Source organism: Arvicanthis niloticus, chromosome 4 (genome assembly GCF_011762505.2).
Source record: "Arvicanthis niloticus isolate mArvNil1 chromosome 4, mArvNil1.pat.X, whole genome shotgun sequence".
NCBI classification, from domain to species: Eukaryota; Metazoa; Chordata; class Mammalia; order Rodentia; family Muridae; genus Arvicanthis; species Arvicanthis niloticus.
Window position 1 is genome coordinate 20,611,505 of NC_047661.1, and position 10,994 is coordinate 20,622,498.

A 10,994-nucleotide genomic window follows, 5' to 3' on the forward strand; every position below is an offset into this window, starting at 1 on the left:
CCTATCTCGAATCTTCAGTGGTCAAAAGGCTGAGTCAAGAAGGCAGCTAATTTGAGGCCAGCATGGATGCAGTAAGAGCTTTAGGATAGCTTAGGATGTAAGCAACACTTTGTCTCAATAAAAAAAAAAAAAACACCATAACTTCTTTAAGCTTTTAAATTAGTAACATACACTACTTAAGCTTAACACATTTTAACAATCAGTTGTAAAAAGCCATGGATTAATATTTGGTCAATTTTATGGATATGCTCAAATAAATGCCTTAAATATCATTCATGGTAGTATATAAATTCACTATTTTTTAACTCCCTGCAGGTACAGCAGTGACCCAAACTTTCCAATTTAATACATTAAAATTTTATTTACTGATTCCACATTTAAAAATCTGTTGCTTGATGCCACATTTAAAATACGAATTATAAGTCTGACATTTACTTTAAAAAGCCAAATCTTCCTAAGCAAACTACAAATGCTTAAAGCATGAATGGTTTTGTGCCTTAACACTATGAGTTTAAATTTTATAAACACTATGCTTCTCTTTCTATTGGGAAGCTAATACAGGTTGTTTTCCTGCCAAGAGTAAATATGCAATCATAAACTCATAAACTACTCCAAGAGCCAGGTCTCCCTAGAGTTCCCTGACAGTTTCCACTAGACTACCAATTCTTCTAAGACTTGTTTCTCCATTTCTCTCTCCTGAGTTTGAGGGCTTGCCTATTGTCGCCCAGATTACCCATAATTCCTTCTAACTTCTTAATGCAGATACAACTTTGTGACAAAAAAAAAAAAAAAAAAAAGGCAAATGGTGGCTGAAGAAAGACACATTCTCAGGGTCTCTACACATGCATGTCTAGCTGTGCACACATCGACACACACACACACACACTCCAGGGGTCCAGGCAGATAATCAAGGGTAAGTTCTCCCTACTATCAGCTTTAATCCTACCTGTAACCTTAGCTCCCCTTGCCACATGACTTCACTCATTGATAGGTTCTAAGGATTAAGATATAAGCATCGTGGGGACTGAGAATACCTTTCTGCTGACCTGATTATTATAGTTAAAAAAAATGCTTAAGAATTTTCTTTTAAATTTATTCTCAAGTTTACTCTAGACCCAAACATTTCATTTTATTTTGCTCAACTTTAGTCTCTTTGCCATACTTATATTGACAAATAACCTTTGATTACATCTGCCCAGTGAGTCCATGTATAGCTATAAGTGAACAGAACAGGCTATGGAAAAGCAAAATCCAGGAAGGAAAGGTCAAGGGTGAGGGAGAGAGAAAGGTCGATTTTACCTTCATCAAGAGCACATGGCTAGCCAGGATCCCTGGTTGGAGAAGCCTATTTCTGAGGAATGCCACATCTGCTTGGTAGCAGAAAGCTTTTTTTCACTCTTAACCTGCAGGGCAGAGATTTTTACCACCACAGCTAATCTGAGTCCGTGATGACTCAGACACAAGCACTGATGTTGGCTGTTAGCACTGTAAATGATTTGCACGTTGTATTTTCAGCTTGATTTTTTTTTTTTTTAAATATCCTACTGCAGTTGGGAGCTGTGTTCTTGGTCTGTGGTGTTGCCAGAAACCACGTGGAAAACCAAGACCAGTCCTCCTGAGGACTATAAAGGGCAAGGAAGCTACTTTGGCAGAGAGATCGATGACAGCAGATGCACGGCTGAGAAAGAGGGATATGGAAGACTTCTGTGACAACTCCTATCCCACCCCTCAAAGAAGTAACAGCTTAGACAGAAAGCTACTGAAGAGAACTCTTAAAAAGTCTGATAAGGATGCTGAAGGGTAGCTCTCCACTGCTGATGGCTTCTGGCAGGGGTGCAGAGGGGAAAGACTCAGTTTTATTTAAGGGGCAGGCCACTGAGTTTGACCATGCTCTTGTGAGTATATAGGTAACACAAATTGGACTTCTAAGAAAATTTTGTTATTGGAGGTTGGGGGTGGGGTAGACATGGAAGGACTATGAAGTGAATCTGAACAGGTATATAATGTGAAATTTTCCCCCAAAATCAATAAAAATATTATGATTAACAGCAATAATAACAGCAAGAACAAAACAAGCAGCCAAACAAACACAATTAGTATATTTATTGAATTAGTGTGTGTGTGTGTGTGTGTGTGTGTGTGTGTATGTGTGTATGCATGCGAGAGTGTGCACCTGAGTAGGTTCACATGTGCATGCCACAGTGCACATGTGGAAGAGAAGGAACAATTTATGGGAGTCAGTTCTCCCCTTCCATCATGTGTATCCTGCAGGAACTCAGGTCGTCAGTCTGAGTCATCTCACCAGCCCTTTGCTTAACTTTTTTTTTTTTTTTTAAATGAAATGCAAGAAACCAACTCAAACAGCATTTTAAAAAAATCAAACATTCTAACATAATTTAAGGCTGTCCTAACTTGATACTTACATGCTGAGGATTGATGTCAAGAAAATATAAAAGTCTGTGTTGTAGGACAGGCATGGTGGCACACACCTTTCATTCCAGTGTGCAGGAGGCAGAGGCAGGCATATCTCTGTGACTTTGAGGTCAGCCTGGTCAACAAAGGAGTTCCAGACCAGCCAGGGCTGCTTAGTGGGTATCTGTCTCACAAAGAGAGCATTGTTGAATTGTTATATCTATGTAAGGGCAAAAAGTTGTTGGCTCCCACATGTTATTACCATTCACAACACACACACACCAACCTCACCCCAGAGCCTCAGGTCTCAGACACCATTTGTTAGCTTTTCATACTTTGGTGGGTTGAGAGCTGGAAAGTGCTCATGCTGTGTGCTCAGAACCAAGGTTGCAATCATGTCACAGGACAAAACACAGACAAGCACTGACAGAGACTCCCGGGGTTCATTGTGTGTTTGGTTTTTAACAATTTTGGTTTTTATATTCAGAAACTTATTACTGTGGCCAATATTTTCATACAAAAATCCCACAATCATTTACAGGAGCTCCTATGGGGTTGTAACCCACCATTTAAGAAGGTGTGACAAAAGACAAAAGACAATTAGAACTACAGTAACCCCAAAAGCTTCATTTGATATTACCATGCCACCACTACACTCAGCTCTGTCAAGATTTCGCTCCAATGACAAACCACAAAAGAACTTTCTAATACTGTGTTCGAGGCTGTGTAAGCAGGGACAGAACATGTTTCACCACATGCACAGTACTGTACCAGACATCAGCCTAAATCTTCTTATGGTGAATCACGCAGATATTAGAAGGATTATCAGTAGAAAAGAGACCCATGGAAAGCCAATCACATGACTTAATGCAATTCTATAGTGATTTACACTAATCAGGACTGAACATGCCTGGTGCATAGACCGATCAATTTCAGACTGAAAAAAAAAAATCTCTAAGCATTGCTTTGTAGAAGACTGGGACAGCAGGCCATTACAAGCCTTGCATTTTATTTCCTGTGAATTAATAGACCCAATTCTTGATGTCAGATATCCCCATAGTATATGCTGTAGGCACAACAGCCCCATAGCCAGCCACAATGCTGACATCCTTCCTCCCTGGAGGGTATACCAGGGACCTCTCTAAGAAGTTCTAAGGACTTTAATTGGCCTCACTGGTGAAGGCCACTGAGACATCCCAAAGGCTAAACTTGAGCCTGATTGAGTTGGAGATACTAGGGTCAACACTGGTCCATGTCTACATGAAAGGGAAGAGAGAAAGACCAGGGCAGATACCCTGGCTTCAGCTGCCAGTGAGCATGTTTGGAGAAATCCCCATCCTCAGGGTGTGTCTGTTTGTTACTCTATGCCTCTGGGATGCAACACTCAAAATACCAATAGCCTGTGAAGATTAGCTGACATGTACCAAAACCCTGATACAGCAGACTGTAGAGCGTCTTCCTTCCTCCTGCACTCCTTGATTCCATGTCTCTATATAAAGGGCTCTCCTCTGTCTCCTGGGTGACAGCATCTAAAGGCTTTCATGAAAGAACCTGTCATTTAAAGCTTGTCCTCCTCAACCTCAACATTTGGCTCCACATCCGTTGTGCGGTTTACCTTGAGAAGGGGTTCCAAACAGGGCAGTAAGAACTGCTAACTGTCCCTGTCTCTCTTTTTTTGTGGGGCCCCACAGCCACTGTGAGCAGGCCTGAGGAGGCTTTTTCCCACTAGTGGTGAAATAAATGATCCTTTAAATTGGGCACAGGCCACCTTCAGGTAAAGAGAGTGGTCTGGTCCAGGGGAGGCAGCCTTTCTTAGAGTGTGTTTTCAACTGCATTTTTCTTTCCACTTTAAATAGGGCAGGTGAAAAGTACTTTCTGAGTGTATCCCCATGAACCAGCCAAGCTGCAGTGTCACTTTTCTGCCACAGGGAAAGAAGGGAGGGAGGGCTGTGCGTGTGAGTTTGCCTCTAGACATTCCTCTCTCCCGTGCTCCCTCCTCTTTTGCAAAGACAGGAAATCAAGTACAAGGAAGGAAAGCACTCCTATTTCACCCAAACTTCAAAAGACAACAAGTCCAGGTCTCTAGGTTAGTTTCTAGAACATTCCGGTAATGTCTGGTTACAATTTTAATTAGGATACCTTCTGCAAAAGTAAGTTCTGCTGTGGTCGTATCATAGAGACAGTTACTTATTGTGTACATCTGAAGAGGACCAAGGAGAGATTTTAAGAAGATGTGAGGGTCGGTTTTTCCAAAGGGTCAAAGGGAAAATGATGTTACAATAAAGGGCAGAGAGGTTCGACCCTCAAGGTTGTGGGAGAAAACCTGCTATCTGATCAGATGCAAATTGCTCCAAAGTTTGGCTGTCAATCACAGCAGAATAAGGAGACCATTATATTTAACTGTCTGATGCATACAGAGACTAAACCAGAGCATTTTACATAATTTTGATCACTTTCTTATTATTTTGTGATCTTAAAAAAATGGTTATGATACATATTCAGATGCAAAGAATATGGATAGAATACATTTATTTTTCCTTCTTTTAAAATTTGAGATAGAGTCTCACTGTGTGACTCAGGCTGGCCTTGAACTTTAAATAACCTTGCATCATTGTCTTGAGTTTATAGTCACACACTACCATGTTTCGCTTGGATACTATTTAAAATAATTGTTTAGAATGTTTTCTTTAGATGTGCAAATGGTAAAGATCAGAATTTTTAGAACTATATACTAAATAATATGGGACCAAGCCATAAAATATGGATATCGACTATTATAAAGTTTGTACCCTTCATATAAATGGCAAAACAGGTTTGGGGTTTTTTTCATTGTTTTTGTATATTGGGGTGCATTTGAGTGTAGGCCATGAGACAGCCTTCCAAGTGCTGTTTCTCAGTGGTAGCTACCTCTTTTTGAAATAGGTCCTTCACTGTCCTGGAACTTACCAACAAGGCTAGCCTGGCTGGCCACCAAGCCCCACAGATCTGCCTCTTTCCAGCTCTCCAGCACTGGAATTACAGGGGCATGCCACTATATCAAGCATTTGAGGGGAGGGAATTTTGGTCTTCATGATACAAGGGAACCATCTTATTGACTGAGTCATCTCCTTAGCCCCAGAGCAGAGTTTAAACTTAGAAGGGTCTCTAATCCCGATCCACATCAATTAAGGGCAACAAAGTGCAAAGCCAGTGTGCAGCATTGCCTCAGACTTAAGCCAACAGCACACACTCACCGGCATGTTCCTGCCTGTCCCTGTGCCCACCTCACCCCACACTGCACAAGACGTTATACCAGCCGTCCAAGTGGCAGGAGAGCAGCAGTTGCTCCACCAGCAGCAAATAGAAATGCCACAAGGGACAAAGGAAGGGCTCTAGAGGCTGGAAGGCGTGGTTTTAAGGTATGCCTCTAAGCAGCAGGGTGAGGAGATGCAGGGCCATCCAGAGATCCACTGAATGAACAAGGAAGGGCAGTAGTAGTTGGTGGCAGTTTGGAAATCTTACCATGTCAGGAATGCTTACCCTTTAATAACCGCCTGACTTTTGTCCTTCCTCCTGCAGAACATCATGGGTAAAACGATGCTTCTAAACTCCTTGCTTCCTGCTTGTCTTGAAGACTATGACATTTTCCTATTTGTTTGGGGTTTTTTTTTTTCCCCTTCAAAAATGACTCACAAATGCTATATTATTTTACCCTACACAAATTGCTTTCCATAAATCCATGGTTGGGGGAGGAGTCTTGAAGCCATATCATAAACATGACACATCTGTTTCTAATAATCAAAGAAGTATAATAAAACCTTTACTTTGGAGGAATGGCCAAAGTTTCATCCTAAAGGCAAATTATATCCATCTGCTCCCAAGAGAGCTGGCTTTTGCATTAAGGAATATTTGTTGCTTGGGTGATTGAAGAGTGGGAGTCAGGGAGAGGGGAAGTTGTTAGTTCCAACACTTAGCGCTAAGTGGAGTTCATTTCTAAAATTGAAGCTTCCAGAAACTGGTGAGTAATCCTCCTCCATGGCGTGATATTATGTCACCAGATCTGCTGAGCTGAAAGCACAATAAAAGTAATCCTCCCTTCTGCAAATGCTGGTGATGTGGCCCTCACAGATGCGCTGAAGGGAAACTGCTCCTGCCGGGTCGAGTTCAGGAGCCGGGCCGCGGCAGCTGGTGAATTTTTGGTCCACATATCACTCCAAGTCTCCGTGATATGCAGAGGCCTAGACTGGCCTTCCAGCTCTGACTGCCCTTACTCCGGTCATTAGTGAGCATTTCTGCACATATCTCAATATTTCCAGCCAATCTGGCAACTTACTGACTACTCAGACAACAACAGACAGGGAGGAAGGCAGCAGAAGTATTGGGTAAGAAAAAGGGCTGGTGTTTGGAAAAGACATGTGTCCTGTGAGATTTCAGTCTTGCAGACACTGCCTGCAGGTATAAAAGGAGCCACTTGAGTCTAATACCCAAACCCTCAAAATTCCAGAACAGAGATTCTGATTGGCCAAGCTTCAGTACCAAGCATCCTGGCTAGAGAAGGCATGATGCTGTGGCCAGTATGAGCTAGAACGCCAGGAAAGATTGGGTTACTGTCACAAAAACAACTCAAAGCTATTCACTGGGATGCTACTTTCAGAAACCTGTTACCATGTTTATTTGGAAATGCTTAGCATTTGTCCCTCCAAGAAGTGAGCCCCTCCCCTGAGACAGCAGGGAGCACGGCCATAGCTACTCACCCTCTAGCTCCTGTGTGAATGGACCAGTCAGGACCCTCGTGTTACTGTGAAGCTCTGGTATGAGAAGCTAAGTGAGCAGAGCCTGCGGCTTATTAAATCTCATATTGCAGAGACTCCACCAAAGTTCACTCTTACGTCAGTGGAATCTCAGAGTTGAACAGGAGCCCTGGGAGGCCCAGCAGCAGCAGAAAGGTAAGGATGGCCAATCAGCCCACGATACAGGGGTTTCACTGAAAACCATTAAACAGACTTTAGTTTTAAATAGCTCAGTTAGCTTCCTATACAATCATCGACGAAGTCTTCAGCGTGGGTCTGAATGCCACAGAGGAAAATCTCTTTTTCCTTGACATGTTCTCTGTGTGTGCATGTGTGTCTGTGTCTATGTGTGCCTGTGTGTGCCTGTGTGTGTGTGTGTGTCTGTGTCTATGTGTGCCTGTGTGTGTGTGTCTGTGTCTATGTGTGCCTGTGTGTGTCTGTGTGTGTGTCTGTGTGTGTGTGTCTGTGTGTGTGTGAGCCTAGATTCTCTTGTATGTTGGGCCATATTTTAACACTGAGGTGTAGGCTCAGCCCAGGTGACACATGTTAAAATGAAAGGCAGGGATCTGGGATTTCCAACTTCGTTTTTACCTGCCCTCTACTGCTTACAAATGCCCATTTCTGTGTTTTCTTGCTATTGGGCATTTCTCTAAATCCCTTTGCTGTGAGGGACCGCGGCCACCTCATTTCCTGTTACTGTTCTATCCCTACCTTCCAATGCCTCCCCACAGTAAATAACAAATGCATCATTCTTTAAAATCAGTGCTTCTTCTTTGACTCAGTTGTAACTAAATGTGACTAATTGCTGACCGTGGGAATCAACAGGTAATATAAGTTTAATGTTCTTTTCAAGGTATATAATTTTTGCCCCTTTTCTTTTCTTATCTCAGTTTTTTGTTTTGTTTTTCCACAAATTCTCATCACCAATAAGATCTACAGAGAAAAGGCAGTAGTGAGGAAAACAGGCTATCTAGTGGGGGTCACTTAACTAGTTTAGTCGGCCCTCCTGTACCATTTGGTAAAAAGCCTCCTGCATCAGGGCCACATGACAACGTTTGGGGACCCAGGCACTGTTTCAGCATCACTCCTCTAGAACTATTTAAAGCCTCTATTTTATAACTGCACTGGTATAAAAGTGAATGTAAACTAGGCCAAACTCAGTATCATACATTCACTGTGAGTGGATTCACTGGCATGACTTTAAAAGGAATTAAAGCTAAAACATTCAAAATGCTGTGTGCTTCCAGGATATGGAGCCCGCAGAGCCTCATGGAGAAGCTGGCCTTGCTTTGGGGCCACTGGTACAGGATATCTCCCCATCCAGACAAGACCTCCCTCTGTCTTTCTCCAGAGCGAAGTGCCAGCTGGCTGTTCCGTGTTTTCTGGTTTAATGCCTCACCAGGAGACCTCTCTTTCCTGGTCTGATATAAACTAACACACTGAGACCCAAAGGGAAGAAATTCCCACCTACATCCGCAGGGCCATTCCCAGCCAGGAATCACCAGTACCTTTTCTGTGGCTAAGCTCTAGGACAGTTATGCCCCTCAACACATCATAACTCTCCTCTTGTTTATGTAAAGACCCCAATTAGGCCAGAAATAGGATTTAGCACCACAAACATTGTTTAAAAAAATCTTAAGACATTTAGTTAGACCTGTGTTCCCATTCATTGTTCTCTTTTGAAACCTAATATTAGTAACAGCATGTGCCGAAGACCTGGACCATGAATTAATAATAAAACAGTTGTGCTGGAAAACATGTGAGCACCTAGTTACTCCATTTGGCAGACACCTGTCAGGATGGGAGTTTGCTCTGACTTACACGGCACTTTCTATGATCATTTTATTTCCATGGGATTTCCTGCAGGGAGAGAGACAACAGAGCATGTGTCTCCCACTCACGCCCAGCTGCCATAGAACAGATGCAGGTTCCTGGGGAATGCTCCAGCCCCAACCGTTTCTTCTCTGAAGGTCTGACTCTTCCCCAAAGAGTTTGCATAGATATTTTAGTATGCAATCAACTATTTCTCCATCTGATTTGTTTTAGCATGGGCCTGTAACAGTCTTTAAAGACCACGAAAAACTTATATCCTTGAACCATCTCCAGCTAGCAGTGGAGAACCTTTGAGAACAGAGTTTGCAGGTTCTATCAGACACGGGGCGGCATCCAGTCACTAGGGCCCTCGAATAATGGGTGTGTGGTCTTGAGCACATTACATCTCTTTTCTGAACCTCAGTCTGTTCACCTGAAATGGAGCATGGGGTAGCCATCTCTCTGGCCCACAGGGATGAGCACAGATATGGTAGGGCAGCTCCCTCAATACTGGATAAATGGAGCCACCATTGTCACAACCCAATGCCCCCTCATCCTCAACTTTGTGCTTCTGCCTCATAGCATAATCATTAGCACATACTAAAGTTTGTTGTGTAAACCACGGGATGTATTTTGCATGCAGTCCTTTCATCAACGAGTCCACTTTGTTTTCCTTGGCCTGGTTTTTAACAAGAACGGTTTGCACCCAATTTTCCTCTTTCCGTGGAACCTGACAACTGACTTTCCAGCTTCTCCTTCCTGATGGGTTCTCCTCTCCTGAGAACTCTGGACAAATTCTTAGCACCAATGCTCCCCACACTTCTGGTAGCAATCAAGACAAATGTCAACCCATATGGGATGGGTATCCTGAGGGGTTCTATGTGTGGAACTGCAGTTTTAAGGATGAAATGGCTTATTCACTCACCTGTCTCTTAAAGACTGGGCTTTCTGTGGCTTCCTGCACACTTTTTTTTTTTTTTTAAGCCTTTCTACATCTGCACAAAACAAGCAGTTGTTGTCATCACCATTCTTGTCCTGTGAAACCTTAGCCAGGTGATAGAGTTACAAAATTCCGTTTCTCTGAGCAGAGAGTCCCGACTCTCAGCCCCACACTGGGAAGGTGTGACCAGTGGTCCACAAACCTTGCTTTGGAGTTTCATAAATTTAGACATTCTCATCTGTATCTTTTAAAAAAAAAAAAAAAAAAAAAGCAACCCCTAAAGTTATTCACAACCAATCAAGCAAGATAAAAGAAAAGGAACATGTTAGAATCCCCAGTTCTGCCCTTGAAAACCAGTCGATCGCAACGGACCAGTTTTTGTTTTGGTTTGTTTTCTTAGTTATTGCGTAACGGGCTGCAGTGTGGAGTACAGGAAATAATTTAGCCCACGCACCTGCACAAAAAAACCCACATCAACGAGTTTGCTTCGGCAGTCAGGCTGGGGAACCAAACGCTAAGCCTGAAAGCAAACGTGAAATCAAATACGAAAATTGCACAGCAGCCCGGCAGGAGTCAGCTATCCAGAGGCCCGGCTGAAACCCCATCTGTCAGGTAGAGTTTCAGACACATTTTGATGTTTTGGTCACCTGACCCAAGCTCTTCAGCCCAATTGGCCCCCAAATTCCCAGGGCAGGTAATGAGGTAACCAGAGTGTGTGGGAACGAGAGGATGAGGCAGATACAACTTTCCCGTCATTCATTAGACTGTCTACTAATTCTGCTTGTTTCTTGGTTTGACGTCTGCTTATCAGGAAATTTGAACTTCTTAAAGAAACGGAATGACTTTATCTACACCTGGGACAGAATTTAGTAACATTTGTGTAAAATTAAACCATTGTAACAGAAAATAGTAATTTGGGAGATTAAATTATTTATATGTTGATTTAACAGTCAATATGTTTTAATGTATTTGCATTTTGTTTTTCTCTACTGTCTTATTAAATATCATTTGGAATATCATGCCATCATCCTTGGGTTGCCTAAAAAGTCAACGAAATTAAT

General features: G+C 42.6%; 1 long non-coding RNA gene across 1 annotated transcript; it reads left to right on the plus strand.

Annotated features, from left to right (window-relative positions):
- Positions 1–6,516: 6,516 nt before the first annotated feature.
- Positions 6,517–8,937, plus strand: LOC143441965 (uncharacterized). Its single transcript, XR_013109773.1, has 3 exons — positions 6,517–6,773; positions 7,256–7,337; positions 8,429–8,937. It is a non-coding gene; the product is annotated as an uncharacterized LOC143441965 (long non-coding RNA).
- The last annotated feature ends 2,057 nt before the right edge of the window (positions 8,938–10,994 follow it).